Source organism: Myxocyprinus asiaticus, chromosome 41, assembly GCF_019703515.2.
Source record: "Myxocyprinus asiaticus isolate MX2 ecotype Aquarium Trade chromosome 41, UBuf_Myxa_2, whole genome shotgun sequence".
Taxonomy (NCBI): domain Eukaryota; kingdom Metazoa; phylum Chordata; class Actinopteri; order Cypriniformes; family Catostomidae; genus Myxocyprinus; species Myxocyprinus asiaticus.
The window spans coordinates 39,259,161-39,277,997 of record NC_059384.1 but is presented as its reverse complement, the minus strand read 5'-3'; the positions used below and the strand labels follow the sequence as shown (position 1 = coordinate 39,277,997).

Here is an 18,837-nt window from a genome sequence, read left to right as displayed (position 1 = left end):
CTAAATTATTTTTTATGCAACTAATTGAAAAGTCATTCTAATTTATTTGCGGTGTACTGAAGTCGCGTTTGGTCCCGTGCTTGTGTAACAGGTATAGAAATTATTATGTTCATATATGTAGAATTACACAAAGAAAATGTTCAATGTACGTGATATGCCTGTCTGTGTGTGTGCACCTTTCCCTTTAAATTTCTGAATGCAATGTTGGTCGTGATTTCCTGTCTGTGCTCCTCCTCTTCCCTTTCTGCACTGTCTCTGCACGGGAGAGGTGGGTTTCTAATGAGCTCTGATTAATCCAGTTACATCTTTTTCTTTTAAATTACTTTTGTACTTAAACCTGTCATCTAAATCATATACGAGACATTATTTTTCATGTATATTTGATTATTTTCATCAAGTTTAGTCACTTTTCTGTCCGATGTGAACTGGAAGCACATGCTAATTACTTTGCACTTTACATTCGTCTTACAGAAATGAAAAAGGGCGAATTCACACCATATATACATATTCTTATGTCTTATCAGATTAAAGAAGAGTTGATCGTCATCTGATGTCCGTTTGATCGTTAAAAAAAAAAAAAAAACGCAGACTACAACTGTTACACCTGTTTGCCCACGTGACTATCTTTGTTGAGCTAAGTAGCATCAATGCATTAGCAGTGCGAGCTAATATATTTAAACCGCGGGATCCATAGTCATTACAGGAGAAGTGATCAATCTACAGGAGTCTGCAGTTGTGTGTAAGTGTGTTTATTTCATAGTTTTACTTTAAGAGTGGTATTCACTTTTAGACTTGTGCTGTTTGTTTACTGCTTTGAACTCGTGTCGCTTAAACGTGTGTTGGTGTGTGTGCGTTACACCGTTGTTTTTAGTGTCTATAAACATTGTTTCACTTGTTTTAGAGTATTATTTATTGCTAAAGTGTATCATAATTTACCTGCGGTGTACTGAATTCGCGTGGGTCACATCTCGCAACCCGTAGTTTTGGTTGCCCACGTGATTATCTTTGTTGCGCTAAGTAGCATCAATGCATTAGCAGTGCGAGCTAATATATTTAAACCGCTGGATCCATAGTCATTACAGGAGAAGTGATCTATCTACAGGAGTCTGCAGTTGCGTGCAAGTGTGTTTATTTCATTGTTTTACTTTAAGAGTGGTATTCACTGTTAGACTTGTGCCGTTTGTTTATTGTCTTGAACTTGTGCTGTTTGTTTACTTAGCACTTCAGCACCTGCTCCGCTCTCTTTCTCAGTGGGACTCTGGAACTGCCAGTCAGCTGTAAACAAAGCTGACTTCATTCCAGCCTTCGCCACACAGTCCACCCTCAGCATCCTGGCACTAACAGAAACATGGATACCTCCAGAGGATACAGCAACACCTGCTGTTCTCTCCAGCAACAACAACTCCTCTCACATCCCTCGATCCACAGGTTTGACCGGTTTCATTTCACTTGGAAAGACTTAGCACCACAGCAACTCGCAGATTGGGCAACCAGCTGGACCTCATTTTTACAGGTAACTGTATCAACTCAAATACTCTTGTTACTCCTTTACATGTCTCCGATCACTACTTTGTTCAATTCAACATGACTCTCCCATCTACATTAAAACAGACTCCACCTTTGGTTTCCTTTCGCCGTAACTTCCGTTCTCTTTCACCCTCTCGCCTTTACACTGCTGTCTCTACCTTTGATCAGGTTCTTGGACTATTTGAAGACGAGGCTGGATCTGGAGCAGACAAACCCACAGCTCCGTAACAAATGACAGACTTACAAGGAGATGCTGGAAACCCAGCGCAAGCCTGGTTCAAAGTCCAATTCACAGGCGGTGTGCAAAAGAAAGTAAATGCCTTTGTTGTTCATTTTATTTTGTCCTTTTATTACTAATGTTATTGTTGTTTACTACTACAGTCCTGAGTGTGGTGTTTTTAATAACCTGTCTCTCTTTTTCTCTATTTTTTGTTTAATCTAGGTACGATCGATTTGTTGAGGGCTCACCTAAACCTAAACATCTTCGTGCAGTTCATCTCAAGTGCCGAGGTGGACAATATTGACAAGACGACGTCACTATTGCGAAGAGATCGTGGTCTTCTGTTATTTTCAGTGCCCAGGAGCTGTGGAAGGCTTGACTGTAAGCTCATCTATTTAAACAGCTAGAAGGAGTTTGTCCCTGACATGTGCTGTAATGGTTATTTGGAAATGTATGCTTAAGTAAATTTAAAGATTTCAATGTTTTTCAGGTCTCAGAGATGGTGAACAGGAAGGCATCTAATGGCAGGCTCGTGGCTGGCATCAGCAAATGCAAAACGGCGACCATGCAGATCGTTGCATTTGCCTTGACGCAGGAGGAGGAAGCTGTAAGTTTTAGTATGATTCAAAGTGTATATTGCTTGCAATGTTTTACAGTCAAGTAACAGTCTGTCTTGTTTCCACAGTGATTTCGGGTGTACTATGAGAGAATTCGGCCTGGATACAACAGTGGTACTACTGACAAGTTTTTTTTATTTCATCACAAAATGTATTTTCCGCCCATGATGTAAACACTGCCACAGACACACTAGACAACATCTGTCCTCTTCTCCTCTAGGACAGCACGTACTACTCCACCCAGACCCTGGCTCTCTGACGTCCTTCGTGAACATTGGACTGACCTCAGGGCAGCTGAGAGGAGATGGCGTAAATCTAAAGATCCAGCATATCTAGGTAAGTATCAGTCTCTGCTTGCAACTTTTTCAGATAATGTGAAATCTGCAAAAATGTCCTATTATCAGAACAAGATCAACAGCACCACAGACACTCGCAGCTTGTTTAGAACATTTAACACACTTCTCTGCCCTCCACCACCAGACACATCACTGACAGCAGATGTCTTCGCCACATTTTTTACTAATAAGGTTACAACCATCAGCACTGCATTCTCAGCACCACACCCTGTCAAACACCTATCTCCTGTATGCAACACCTCTGTCTCCATGTTCTCTCCTCTGACTGACACTGAGGTCTCTAAACTCCTCCTCTCCAACCACCCCACCACCTGTTCCCTTGACCCCATTCCTTCTCACCTTCTCCAGGCCATCTCTCCGTCCATCCTACCTGCACTCACACACACAATTAACACATCTCTACTTGCAGACACTTTTACCACGACATTTAAGCAGGCTCGAGTAACCCCGCTGCTGCAGAAACCCGCACTTAACCCCACACAAATAGAACACTACAGACCAGTCACGGCAAAAACACTTGAAAGGGCAGTTTTCAATCAAATCTCTGCCTATCTCTCACAGAACAAGCTGCTGGATGACAATCAGTCAGGCTTCAGAAGTGGACACTCCACCGAGACTGCCCTGCTGTCGCTGAGACCGGCGAAAGCGGAATCCAGATCATCCGTCCTGATTCTGCTGGACCTTTCTGCAGCCTTCATCATACCACGTTGGTGGAATGACCTTCCCAACTCCATACATGAAGCTGACTCCCTTTCTGTCTTCAAAAAACGGCTAAGATCACATCTTTTCCATGAACACTTAACCAGTCACAAAAAAAGAAACATTTTTTGTAGAACTTTAATCACTTTACGTTACTATTCTGATGATAGTGAAACTTTGTAATATGGCACTTTTTGTACCACTGGCTCCTTAAGATGATTCGCTTATGTTTGCCTCTTTTGTAAGTCGCTTTGGATAAAAGCGTCTGCCAAGTATTTCAGCAGCCCTTGTCTTGCTCTCGGTTGGGCATGAGTGGCTGTGTGGAAAATCATCAGTTTGATCATAGCGTACCAGATTAAAATCAGTCTGGAATGTTGACAGCATAAAAAATCTAGGTATGAAATTATAGATATAATAATACAATTAACATAAAAAATATAGGTATGAAATTATAGATATAATAATACAATTAACATAAAAAATATAGAAAAAATATAGATAGAAAAAATAGATATTAATATAAAAAAATACAGATATAATAATAAAAAAATATTAAAATAATTAAAACTCCTTCATTCAAATCAGTAGACCTTTGAGCCTCTCTAAAGTTTGGGCCCAGAGATCCCTTTTTGATCTTTTGGTGTGCTCATATTCCGTCACTGTTGTTAAAAAAGGAGGAGTCTCTCCTCCAGAAAAATGTGGTCTGTAGCTTTTAGGAGGGGGGTTTCCGTCTGCCATGCATTTTAGTGTCACATTGTCCCCTTCCTTAAAAGGACCATGGGACATTACCTGGAGACTGACCGCTCTCTCGGTTGGGCATGAGTGGCTGTTTGGAAAATCATCAGTTTGATCATAGTGTACCAGATTAAAATCAGTCTGGTATGTGTACAGCATAAAAAATCTAGGTATGAAATTATAGATCTAATAATACAATTAACATAAAAAATCTAGGTATGAAATTATAGATATAATAATACAATTAATATAAAAAATATAGATAATAAAATAAATAGAAAAAATGTTATAGAAAAAATACAGATATAATAGAATAAATATAAAAAATATAGATATAATAAAAAATAAAAAAATTAAAATGATTCAGATCAGTAGATTTGACTGTTGCGAATGTGGGGTTTCTTATTGCAACAGCCCTTGTCACTCATAATAATAATTATAATAATTTTAATAATAATTTTCTTTATTTATCACACATTATACATTTGCACATATACAGTGAAATTCTTCTTTTTTCACATATCCCAGCTAGGCTGGGGTCAGAGTGCAGGGTCAGCCATGATATGGTGCCCTTGGAGCAGATAGGGTCAAGGGCCTTGCTCAAGGGCCCAACAGTGGCATCTTGGTGGTGCTGGGACTTGAACCCCTGACCTTCTGATCAGTAACCCAGAGCCTTAACTGCTGAGCCACCACTGCCCCCTCATTTTCTGCTGCCAGCACAAAATAGAACAGCAGTCCTATGCTATTATTTCTAGCATCTATCTTGCCCCAGGATTCGTGAGGTTCCACTCCCAGACCTCATCAAATTATTGGCTTTCTATTTTGTCTGCCATGTCCTGTCTCTCTCTTTTGAGAGAATCTAATTTGCCGACCTCCTCTCCCCAACTGATAATCTTGCTGCTCTTGTATGACTGTTGCTGCGATGTGTTTGAAGTCTCTCACACACGGCCAAAACAGCACATCCTCCACAAAGCCATCGTGCCAGCAGTAGGGGAACTCGCTGTCATCTCCATACTGATCAAGTCCACCCAGGAAAACCATCATTTTGATCATAGTGTACCAGAGTTAAAATCAGTCAGGATGAAGACGCACATTTTTCAGTCTGATGGAAAACGTGTCCATCTCGTCCTGTTTCCTTGTTTTTTAATTTATTTTTGCAGTTTTTATAGTTTACAATGTTTGTGTTAAAGTCATGTTCTTTGTTTTTAATTTTGTTTTCCAGTTGTTTTTTTTTTTTTTTTTTAAATCGCAAAGAGATTTAAATCGCCTCGAAAGAGACCTGTATTGTTATTTTTTGTCACTTCCTGAGTCGGGAGTATGTTGCCAAGTCACCCGCTGGTGAAGAGAGCATGAAGACAGCACGTGTCTGTCAGCACGTGTCTGTCTTCATGCTCTCCACATATCAGACTGATTTTATTCTGATCCACTATGTGGAATGCCCACCAATCTTGATCGATGTTAGGGTTAGGGATCAAGCATCTGTGGTTAAAGGATGGCGAGATAAGAACTCCTGTGAATATAGTCCTGTGTTCATGTTCCTTTTTATATTTGTTTTGCAGTTGTGTTTTTTTATAGTTAAGTTGTATTGTTTGTGTTAATCATCTTCCTTGTTTTTTAATTTAGTTTTGCAGTTGTTTTTATAGTTTACAATGTTTGTGTTAAAGTCATGTTCTTTGTTTTTAATTTTGTTTTGCAGTTTTTTTTTATTTAATTTAATTTTTTTTAAATCGCTCCTTCCAATCACAGGGCCTCGAAAGAGACCTGTATTGTTATTTTTTGTCACTCCCTGAGTCGGGAGTAAGTTGCCATGTCACCCACTGGTGAAGAGAGCATGAAGACAGCACGTGTCTGTCAGCACGTTTCTGTCTTCATGCTCTCCACATATCAGACTGATTTTATTCTGATCCACTATGTAAAACGCCATCCTATCTGGATCCCTAACCCTAACATCGATCAAGCATCTGTGGTTAAAGGATGGTGTGATATATAGTCCTGTGTTCATGTTCCTTTTTTATATTTGTTTTGCAGTTGTGTTTTTTTTTTATAGTTAACAAGTTGTATTGTTTGTGTTAATCATATTCCTTTTTTAATTTTGTTTTGCAGTTGTTTTTTTGTTTATCGCGCCTTCCAATTACAGGGCCTCGAAAGAGACCTGTATTGTTATTTTTTGTCACTCCCTGAGTCGGGAGTAAGTTGCCAAGTCACCCGCTGGTGAAGAGAGCATGAAGACAGCACGTGTCTGTCAGCACGTGTCTGTCTTCATGCTCTCCACATATCAGACTGATTTTATTCTGATCCACTATGTGGAATGCCCACCAATCTTGATCGATGTTAGGGTTAGGGATCAAGCATCTGTGGTTAAAGGATGGCGAGATAAGAACTCCTGTGAATATAGTCCTGTGTTCATGTTCCTTTTTTATATTTGTTTTGCAGTTGTTTTTATAGTTTACAATGTTTGTGTTAAAGTCATGTTCTTTGTTTTTAATTTTGTTTTGCAGTTGTTTTTTATCGTGCCTTCCAATTACAGGGCCTCGGAAGAGACCTGTATTGTTATTTTTTGTCACTCCCTGAGTCGGGAGTATGTTGCCAAGTCACCCGCTGGTGAAGAGAGCATGAAGACAGCACGTGTCTGTCTTCATGCTCTCCACATATCAGACTGATTTTATTCTGATCCACTATGTGGAATGCCCACCAATCTTGATCGATGTTAGGGTTAGGGATTAAGCATCTGTGGTTAATGGCGAGATAAGAACTCCTGTGAATACAGTCCTGTGTTCATGTTCCTTTTTTATTTGTTTTGCAGTTGTGTTTTTTATAGTTAACAAGATGTATTGTTTCTGTTAATCATGTTCTTTTTGTTTAAATTTTTTTTTTATGTATTTTTTTTGCAGTTGTGTTTTAAAGTTTATTATTTTGGTTAATCAAAGTCATGTTCCCTGTTTTTATTATTTGTTTTTCAGTTATGTTTTTATCAATAAAACACCCTGTATAACACTCAACATACTCAATGGAACCCACTTATTCAATTTACAACTCTTTAAAATGTATAATTAGCTAAAAAATGGCTATCCACGAACCATGTATTTGCCACCATTCAAATAAATGGTACGTGGGCACTTCCTACAAGACAGCAAAAAGACAAAAGTGGCCACATGCAATTTATTTGAATGGTGGAAAATACATGGTTCGTGGACGGTCATTTGTATGGCTTTTCTAGCTATTTTTATGCAAAATTATCAATAAATCATCAAGAATATCACTCAAAATAATCAATGGATCCCATTTATGCAACTTACATCTCAAAATATTGTATAATTCGCTAAAAAATGGCTGTCCACGAACCATGTATTTGCCACCATTCAAATAAATGTTACGTGGGCACTTCATACAAGACAGCAAAAAGACAAAAGTGCCCACGTGCAATTTATTTGAATTGCATGTCGGCTGAGACAGGTAAGTGGTTTAGGGTGGTTCTATGGAGGTGGGGATGTTAGATGAAGTGTGTGAGGCCGGCTATAGTGACATCCCCCCGGCTTATGAGTGACATGTTGACTGCATGGATGAAATGATACACTTGACACAGAGTTAACATTCAAAACAAAAAGTGCTCTTTATTTACAAGATTAAACAGTGTTTAAGGCTTTAAGCCAAGTGCTTTTAGTGGATGTTTGCGGGCCTTGCATGCCTCCTTGGCCGTCTGGTCAGCGACATAGAACTGGGCAGCCGTGTCCGGGTGGTGGCACATGTAGTGACTCAGCCTGTCCCGCTGTGCCCGCTGAAGTCATGCGAAACCCTGGGTGGAGATAAGAAGAGACATGGGTTAGGAGACTTCTGTTACTGCTGTGGATGCAGTGACAGATGGATGGATGGTGTATACTCACGTGAGTGACAATGCTGGTCCGGATCTGCATGAAGGTGGGTGCCCCCGGCAATTCCAGGCACTTCCATGCACTCCTGAAGTGGGTGAGAAGCCCAGTGCACAAGCCCCCATTCGGGGCACAGAAGCAGTAAAGGGACTCACTGCCCTGGAGCTCTAGGAGTTCAGACAGCCATTTGTTATTTGTATTAAAGTGACTGCCCATGAACCATGTATTTGGCGTCCATTAAATAAGGTGCAGATGGGACCTTTCTTTTGGACTTAGACATTGTTTGTGGAAAAATTGCCACACTTTTTATTTATATGACTTTAGTAGCAAGTATATGAAACATTATCAATAAAACACCCTGTATAGCACTCAACATACTCATTGGAACCCACTTATGCAAAATACAACTCTTTAAAATGTATAATTAGCTAAAAAATGGCTGTCCACGAACCATGTATTTGCCACCATTCAAATAAATTGTATGTGGGCACTTCCTACAAGAATAAGCAAAAAGACAGAAGTGCCCATGTACAATTTATTTGCATTGCCTGAAATAGTCACTTGGTGGACTTCTATTTTTAATATGTTGGATAGATTCATTCACTAAATATCATATTTAGGTGAGTGTTTGAATCCCCCTGAACAACATGCACCCTTCAAAACCTCAAAATTCGACTGTCCACGAACCAACTAAATGTTTGAATGGGATAAATTGTACGTGGGATCTCCATAACTCCAGACTGGGATGACTTAAACACTTCAGACCTGCACTCCTATGCTCATCTCAGTCTCCTCTATCTGTGGTATGAATTTCAAGAAGATTGGAGAAAGTCAAAAATGTCGTCCGAAAAAACCAAAAGGGGTACGGGTTTTTTTGGACGAAATTTTTGACTTATAATTATAATTTAATAATTATAATAATTTTCTTTATTCATCACACATTATACATTTGCACATATACGGTGAAATTCTTCTTTTTCACATATCCCAGCAAAGCTGGGGTCAGAGTGCAGGGTCAGCCATGATACAGCGCCCCTGGAGCAGATAGGGTCAAGGGCCTTGCTCAAGGGCCCAACAGTGGCATCTTGGCAGTGCTGGGGCTTGAACCCCCAACCTTCTGATCAGTAACCCAGAGCCTTAACTGCTGAGCTACCACTGCCCCACTGACTTTCTCTGATCCCCTCGAAATTCATACCATAGATAGAGGAGACTGAGATGAGCGCCGAAGTACCAGTTTCAACTTCCTAGCCAAATTCAGAGCTGAGATATGCAAATCCCACGTACAATTTATCCCATTCAAAATTTTAGGTGGTCCGTGGACAGTCGAATTTTGAGGTTTTGAAGGGTGTATGTTGTTCAGGGGCCAGCAAAGAGTCAACTAAATGTGATTTTGAATCATATGTTTTATCCTGGAGTTATAAAAATGATGTCCACCAAACACCTATTTTAGCCCATTAGATAGATTGTAAGTGAACGGCCCACGGGCAATTTATTTGCATTGCCTGAAATAGTCACTTGGTGGACATCTGTTTTTAATGTGTGGAATAGATTCATTCACTAAATATCATATTTAGGTGACTGTATGACACCCCCTGAACAACATACACCCTTCAAAGCCTCAAAATTCGACTGTCCATGAACCACCAAAAACTTTGAGTGGGATAAATTTTACATGGGATCACTATGTCTCAGCTCTAGAATGAGCTAGCAAGTTGAAACTGGTACTGCTGTGATCATCTCAAATTTCTCTGTCTATGGTGTGAATTTCAGGAAGATAAGACTTTGTCACAAATTGAACATGGGATCATCCCAGATACAATCTATTTTATCGACGTCAAATATGTTTTCTATTGACAATCATGTTTTAGGACATTTATTAATATTTGTAAGTGATACTATTCATGAAACCACCTGTTGAGGACTCATCATAGTAAATGTAATGTATCTATGCAATTTATAACTCATAATAATGTATATTTAGCTAAAAAATGTTTGTCCACGAACCGTTTATTTTTCACCATTCAAATAAATTGTACGGGGCTTCGCTATGGCCCGCACCATATATGATGCGGGCAAAAGCGAGAATTGACAGCCGGATTCTAAGTCCAGCGAGGGTGGGTTTCCCGGTGGCGCCCCGGGGGACCGTGCTAGGAGCGTGTTTCGGAGCATTTGGAGTCGACTGGTATAGGTGTGTAGGGAGATTTTTTGGGGGCCCATGGCAGGCTTGGGGTCAGGCCTTAGGGATATAGGGATAAAAACCACCACGCTCATGTGGGATTGACATAACGTTTGCCGGGAATGTGGCAGTGGTACGAAACCGAGTCCTCCCCCCCATTTTCGAGGGCACTCTTTCCAATGGCCTCTCTCTGAGGCCGACAAATGCCTCAACCTGATTGGCCCTCATAAGAAGTGCTATTTACGTCTTAGAGACTCGGCACCAAGTCGATTGTTACTGGCCTCTATATGACTTTAGTAGCATGTATATGAAACATTATAAATAATACATCCTGTATAACACTCAACATACTCAATGGAACCCACTTAAGCAACTTACAACTCTTTAAAATGTATAATTAGCTAAAAATGGCTGTCCACGAACCATATATTTGCCACAGTTCAAATAAATTGTATGTGGGCACTTCCTACAAGACAGCAAAAAGACAAAAGTGGCCACGTGCAATTTATTTGAATGGTGGAAAATACATGGTTCGTGGACGGTCATTTATATGACTTTTCTCGCTATTTGCATGCAAAATTATCAATAAATCATCAAGTATTTCACTTTAAATAATCCATGGAACCCATTTATGCAACTTACATCTCAAAATATTGTATATTTCGCTAAAAAAATGACTGTCCACGAACCATGTATTTCCCACCATTCAAATAAATGTTACTTGGGCACTTCCTAGAAGACGGCACAAAAGTGGCCACGTGCAATTTATTTGAATGGTGGAAAATACATGGTTCGTGGACGGTCATTTATATGACTTTTCTCGCTATTTGCATGCAAAATTATCAATAAATCATCAAGAATATCACTCAAAATAATCAATGCAACTTACATCTCAAAATATTGTATAATTAGCTAAAAAATGACTGTCCACGAACCATGTATTTGCCACCATTCAAATAAATTGTACGGGGCTTCGCTATGGCCCGCACCGTCTATGATGCGGGCAAAAGCGAGAATTGACAGCGGATTCTAAGTCCAGCGAGGGTGGGTTTCCCTGTGGCACCCCGGGGGACCGTGCTAGGAGCGCGTTTCGGAGCATTTGCAGTCGACTGGTATAGGTGTGTAGGGAGATTTTTTGGGGGCCCATGGCAGGCTTGGGGTCAGGCAGGGATATAGGGATAAAAACCACCACGCTCATGTGGGATTGCCATAACGTTTGCCGGGAATGTGGCAGTGGTACAAAACCAAGTCCTCCCCCCCATTTTCGAGGGCACTCTTTCCAATGGCGTCTCTCCGAGGCCAACAAGTGCCTCAACCTGATTGGCCCTCGTAAGAAGTGCTATTTACGTCTTAGAGACTCGGCACCAAGTCGATTGTTACTGGCCTCTATATGACTTTAGTAGCATGTATATGAAACATTATAAATAATACATCCTGTATAACACTCAACATACTCAATGGAACCCACTTAAGCAACTTACAACTCTTTAAAATGTATAATTAGCTAAAAATGGCTGTCCACGAACCATATATTTGCCACAGTTCAAATAAATTGTATGTGGGCACTTCCTACAAGACAGCAAAAAGACAAAAGTGGCCACGTGCAATTTATTTGAATGGTGGAAAATACATGGTTCGTGGACGGTCATTTATATGACTTTTCTCGCTATTTGCATGCAAAATTATCAATAAATCATCAAGTATTTCACTTTAAATAATCCATGGAACCCATTTATGCAACTTACATCTCAAAATATTGTATATTTCGCTAAAAAAATGACTGTCCACGAACCATGTATTTCCCACCATTCAAATAAATGTTACTTGGGCACTTCCTAGAAGACGGCACAAAAGTGGCCACGTGCAATTTATTTGAATGGTGGAAAATACATGGTTCGTGGACGGTCATTTATATGACTTTTCTCGCTATTTGCATGCAAAATTATCAATAAATCATCAAGAATATCACTCAAAATAATCAATGCAACTTACATCTCAAAATATTGTATAATTAGCTAAAAAATGACTGTCCACGAACCATGTATTTGCCACCATTCAAATAAATTGTACGGGGCTTTGCTATGGCCCGCACCGTCTATGATGCGGGCAAAAGCGAGAATTGACAGCGGATTCTAAGTCCAGCGAGGGTGGGTTTCCCTGTGGCACCCCGGGGGACCGTTTCGGAGCATTTGCAGTCGACTGGTATAGGTGTGTAGGGAGATTTTTTGGGGGCCCATGGCAGGCTTGGGGTCAGGCCTTAGGGATATAGGGATAAAAACCACCACGCTCGTGGGATTGCCATAACTTTTGCCGGGAAGATGGCAGAGAGCCGAAACCAAGTCCCCCCCCCCCCCCATTTTCAATGGCTCTCTTTCCAAAGGCGTCTCTCCGAGGTCGGTAAGTGCCTCAACTTGATTTACCCTCGTAAGAAGTGCTATTTACGTCTTAGAGACTCGGCACCAAGTCGATTGGTACTGGCCTCTAAATGACTTTAGTAGCATGTATATGAAACATTATCAATAATACACCCTGTATAACACTCAACATACTCAATGGAACCCACTTATGCAATTTACAACTCATTTTAAAATGTATAATTAGCCAAAAAATGGCTGTTCACGAACCATGTATTTGCCACCATTCAATTAAATTGTACATGGGCACTTCCTGTGTGACCTGGTGAAAATAACCTTAAATTTTATGCTAAGACCTAGGGGCTTTTAGTACTTCATCTTTGTGCTCTCATAAACAACGTATTTAAAAATTAGTGTCCCTCAGATATTGGGAAGTACTTTATAAAATATCAAGAAAAATATTAAGGAAAAATAACTGTCACTTTTCATTCACAAGTCAGCCAATTAAGCATTTACCGAAGTCATTCAGACTTCAAACTTTGCCCACTTACAAAGGGACCCCTGAGAAGCTATAGATTTCAAATTGGAGACATTTGGAGCTTTCTGAAGGGTGTCCATGAAACACCTATAGGAATGAATGGAATAAATTGCTCGTGGGATGCACCCTGGCAGCGTGCCCAGAGGTCCCAGCGACTCCAAATTTCACACGCTGACACGTTGAGTGCCCCTTATCGACATACTAAGGGGACTAAAGCCTAGAATGAAAAACAATATTTTTCATTATTTTCAATATAAAATAATGTCTCTGCTTGTCATAGGAATCAATGAGACAGCCTGCCCTGTAGGCCCATGTGCATCAGTACATTCATCAGAGGTTTTAATACTTAGCAAGCACCTACGGCCTCCAAGTTCTAGATCCTGATTTGGGGGCCCCTGATGGTCGAGTATCTCAAATTTCAAGGTCCTGTGACTTTTTTAACCCCTTTTTCTAGACAGCCCACTTGACCATTAAAGCAATGCAGTTCCATAGGTGTTTCGTGGACTGCCTTAAATTAGGTGCTAAGACCTGGGGGCTTCGAATGCTTCATCGTAGGGCCCTTAGTAACAACATATTATAAAGCCGTGTGCCTCAGAGTTTGGGAAGCACTTTAAAAAAATCAAGAAAAATATTAAAACAAATATAACTGTCACTTTAGGTGCACAAGTCAGTCAATTAAGCACTTAATGAACACATTCAGACTTCAAACTTTGCACACTGTCTAAAGGTCCCCCGAGAAGTTCTAGATTTCAAATTGGAGTCATTTGGAGCTTTCTGGGTGTTGTCCACGAAACACCTATAGAAATGAATGGAATAAATTGCAGGTGGAACTTTTCTAGAAAAGTCCTGCAGCCCCCAAATTTCACACGGTGGTAGCCCGATGACCCTCGAAAGACATATCGAGAGCATGAGGCTCTAGAAAAGAGTAATAGTATTTTTGACAGTTTATGCAAGATTCACACACACTGGCCTCTTGCACTCACAGCCTGACAGAGCCTTTTGAGTTAGATTAGAGACAACTAGGGTAGGGTTTGGATGTATGCTCAGGAAGGATCTAGACACCCCAAATTTTAGAGCTTGATTAGGGGGCCCCAGATGGTCAAGGATCTCAAATTTCAAGGTCCTGAGGCCTTCGGAACCCCCTTCTCTAGATGGCCCACTTGACCATTAAACCAATGCAAGTCCATAGGTGTTTCGTGGACTGCCTTAAATTAGGTGTTAAGACCTGGGGGCTTCGACTGCTTCATCATAGGGCCCTTAGAAACAACATATTAAAAATCCATGTCCCTCAGAGTTTAGGAAATTCTTTAAAAAATAATCAAGAATGTATTATAGAAAAATGTCACTTTTCATTCACAAGTCATCCAATTAAGCACTTAACGAAGCCATTCAGACTTCAAACTTTGCACACTGTCTAAGGGGCCCCTGAGAAGCTCTAGATTTCAAATTGGAGTCTTTTGGAGCTTTCTGGGTGTTGTCCACGAAACACCTATAGAAATGAATGGAATAAATTGCAGGTGGAACTTTTCTAGAAAAGTCCTGCAGCCCCCAAATTTCACACGGTGGTAGCCCGATGACCCTCGAAAGACATATCGAGAGCACAAGGCTCTAGAAAAGAGTAATAGTATTTTGACAGTTTATGCCAGATTCACACACACTGGCCTCTTGCACTCATAGCCTGACAGAGCCTTTTGAGTTAGATTAGAGACAACTAGGGTAGGGTTTGGATGTATGCTCAGGAAGGATCTAGAAACCCCAAATTTTAGGGCCTGATTAGGGGGCCCCAGACGGTCAAGGATCTCAAATTTCAAGCTCCTGAGGCCTTCGGAACCCCCTTTTCTAGATGGCCCACTTGACCATTAAACCAATGCAAGTCCATAGGTGTTTCGTGGACCGCCTTAAATTAGGTGCTAAGACCTGGGGGCTTCGAGTGCTTCATCATAGGGCCCTTAGAAACAACATATTAAAAAGCCATGTCCCTCAGAGTTTAGGAAGTTCATTAAAAAAAATCAAGAATGTATTATAGAAAAATGTCACTTTTCATTCACAAATCATCCAATTAAGCACTTAACGAAGCCATTCAGACTTCAAACTTTGCACACTTACTAAGGGGCCCCTGAGAAGCTGTATATTTAAAATTGGAGTCATTTGGAGCTTTCTGAGGGGTGTCCACGAAACACCTATAGAAATGGATGATATAAATTGCACATGGGATGTGCCCTGGCAATGTGCCCAGAGGTCCCAGAGACCCCAAATTTCACATAGTGACCCCTCGTGGGACTCTTGAAGACATACTAAGAGTGCTAAGGATTTCGGTGAAGTATTGGTCAAACGTCAGAAAACGGCTTTAAAGGAATCTGGGTGGGCACAGCAGGCCCCCACCGTGTGCCCCATGATGAAATGTATTAAAAAATGTAACAAAAAATAATTTGTGTCAGGAACGCATAAAAACACACTTAGAGGGGGCATGTGGGACGCCTGGGCGCTGCCCGGCACGAATTAGGGTGATGTATGGCATCAGGGGCCACACTGGGGGCAAAGGCATGCCAAAGTGGTATTTAGTGGGTAAGGGGACAAATAGTGGTTCTGTGGACAACAGGAAGCCCATATAGAAGAATAGTGGGTAAGGGGTCACAGGAAGTGAGTTCGTGGACAACAGGAAGCCCCTTTACAAGAATAGTGGGTAAGGGGTCACAGGAAGTGAGTTCGTGGACAACAGGAAGCCCCTTTACAAGAATAGTGGGTAAGGGGTCACAGGAAGTGAGTTCGTGGACAACAGGAAGTCCCTTTACAAGAATAGTGGGTAAGGGGTCACAGGAAGTTAGTTCGTGGACAACAGGAAGCCCCTTTACAAGAATAGTGGGGAAGGTGGTTAAAAAGAGGCTCTGTGGATGCTGTTTACATTACTAAATGCCCCGTGGGCAGTAGGGGGTCAGTGGACCGACCCCAAAGTGACCATGACAATGCAAGAGTGCCCCTAGAGGTGTCCATACGGCGAGATAAGGGGGGAACCAAACATTACCCCAAAGTAATGGGGAAGTGCCACCTGGCCTACAAGCTAGTGGGCAAGTGGACGTCCATGTAAGGGGTACGATCCATCGCACCAACTATGCGTCCAATGGCAATTTAAATGAATAGGGCTTGATCCCACGAACCGCCTACATTCCCTTACTGTAGGTGAGGCCTTAATAACCTCGCCAAGCTCCTACAAGGTTATCTCAGAATCAAGATAATATTTTTGCTCAGTCGTCAGTTTAGGGAGATCTAATGGTTCCACAAAGTTCCTAATATCTTCGTCAGTAGACGAAGACGTGGAACTATAAAGATCAAGGTAGAACTCTTTAAAAGCATTATTAACATCAATGGCCAAGGTAAATATTCACCACCAGCACATTTCACTGAGGGAATGGTAGAAAAAGACCCTCTCTGCTTTATGTATCTAGCCAAAAGTTTTCCTGCTTTGTCCCAGACTCAAATTATGACTGTCTTGCCCTGAATAACCAAAACGCGACAAAATAGTATTATATCTGTATTTCAATCGAGTCAATTCTCTGAGGCCATCGGATGACAAACGGCACTTCAGCTCTGCTTTGACATTTTTAATATTTCCTTCCAACTCCACAAGTTCTTGTGCTTTGGATTTTTTGGTGAATGAGGCATACTGTATGATCCGGCCCCTAAGAACCACCTTAAGTGCCTCCCAAGCCATGCCCACAGTGGATACTGAGGACCAATTGGTCTCCATATAAACACTGATTTCAGTTTTAACATTTGTTGGAATTCAGGATTTTGCAAAAGGGATACATTAAGGCACCAACTATATGATTTCTTTTTCTCTATATGTGGCAACACCTCTAAACTCACCAGGGCATGATCTGAGACTAAGATGTTTCCAATTGAGCAATCTACAACAGATGAAATGAGGGACTTTGATATAAAAAAAAAATAATTCTAGAATAAATCTTATGGACTGATGAAAAAAAAATGTATAGTCCCTACCAGATGGGTTCAAATATCTGTAAGACCAAGATATTTACACATCCTGTGAAGCGTCAATGTTGCTCTAGGGGGCTTACACACTTTTGCTTCACTATGATCAAGGACTGAATCCATCAAAAGATTAAAGTCTCCTCCCAATATTATATCAAGAGGGGTGCCAGCAGCTTGCAACATCCCTTCAAGATCTATAAAAAAGCCCTGATCATCAGCGTTAGGTGCGTAAATATTAGCCAAAATCAACCTTTGCCCCTGAATTTCAGCTAAAACAATAATTACTCTTCCTAATTTATCTTTAATCTGTTTGAGACATTTGAATTGTAGATGTTTATTTACCAATATAAAGACTCCCTTGCGCTTGAGCCAACACTAAAAAAAAAAATGTCCACCCCATATCTTCCCAAATTTTTCCGCTTCCTGCGGAGAAAGGTGTGTTTCTTGAAGAAACACTATATCATATTTCTTAGGTTTAAGAAATAACCTTCCTTCTTTTTATGGGGTGCCCCAACCCATTCACATTCCATGTGGAGAGAGATAGTACACTCATATTAACAACTGACATATTGATATAATAAAAATAAATAAATTGTGTCAAAAACAAAATTATACAGACCACATTCCCCATTAGTGATACAATCAAACCCCGAACTTCCCCCCGAACAAAACAAACAGAAAAAAGAAAAACGTGCGCATTAACCCCATGCACGAGAGCGCCAACCGGTGACAATCCCTCTAAACTAAAGGTCCATGAAAGCCCACGAGCCCACACGACAACTTTGCCATCGGATTGCACAATTTTGCCTCATAAATTTGTGAAGCAAAATTACATAACAGAAAATACTTTGTAAAATGACCCCCAGCCAAAAGGAAGAATGAACACAAAGAACATGTAGATTAATTCACAGAACTGTTTTAACGGTGTGATCCTCCACAAAACAAATTTCAGCTGATATAAAACCATTCAGTTTCATGGACAGACTAACGAATGTTCAGTGAGCCAGCTGTTAATTTCAGCAGATGACGTAATCATTCCAGTGTCCCATAAACAAACAAGCTCCAGCCGCTAGACGGAGCCAACACAAAAAGAAACAAAACCAACATCCCGGTTCCCCGGATGGTCAAGTCAATTCACTCGGAGGCCACATAAAAGTATATACCATGACTTACTCAATCCGTCAACTTTATAAAAGACATCCTTTGTGTGAGCAGGTAGATATTTTGCGGTCATCCGTAGTGTCCACTCTCAAACTGGCCGGGAACTTCCATGCAAAAGTAATCTTCCGTCAATGCAAAAGTTTCTTTAAGGAAAAGTGTTATTCACAAAAACTCCAGCCGCTAGGCGGAGCCAATGCAAAAAGAAACCAAAATGTCGCCCAGCTTCCTCAAGAGTAAGTACAGCGAGTCGACCCACTCACATGAGAAACATCCAATGGTTTACTCACCCATTGATTCAATAAAAGACATTGCCTGATTGGGACATGTAAATACTTTGCGACCGTCCTTCGTTTCTATTCTCAGTTTGGCCAGAAACATCAGAGCAAATGTGATCTTTCGCTGATGCAAGAGTTTCTTGCATTCCCTAAACCGATCGCGTTTCTCTCTTGTCGAACTCACAAAGTCCGGGAACAAGAAAATATTATGATTCCTCCAAGAAAGCTTCCCTTTGCTCCTCGCCTGACACACACGAGATCTTTATCGGATGACCTCAGAAATTTGGCCAGAATCGATTGGGGCCTGTCTCCCTCAGCAGATC

The 18,837-nt window shown here is 40.8% G+C and overlaps 2 long non-coding RNA genes across 2 annotated transcripts; one reads left to right on the top strand and one right to left on the bottom strand.

Moving 5' to 3' along the window:
- The first annotated feature begins 1,213 nt into the window (after positions 1-1,213).
- On the top strand, positions 1,214-5,618 carry LOC127432120 (uncharacterized). Its single transcript, XR_007895698.1, has 8 exons — positions 1,214-1,513; positions 1,696-1,839; positions 1,970-2,128; positions 2,238-2,354; positions 2,433-2,478; positions 2,585-2,700; positions 3,282-4,324; positions 4,371-5,618. It is a non-coding gene; the product is annotated as an uncharacterized LOC127432120 (long non-coding RNA).
- Positions 5,619-5,733: 115 nt separating this feature from the next.
- LOC127432119 (uncharacterized) lies at positions 5,734-7,292 on the bottom strand. The gene is made up of 2 exons (XR_007895697.1): positions 6,697-7,292; positions 5,734-6,306 (listed from the first exon to the last, which is right to left on the bottom strand). It is a non-coding gene; the product is annotated as an uncharacterized LOC127432119 (long non-coding RNA).
- Between the last annotated feature and the right edge of the window lie 11,545 nt (positions 7,293-18,837).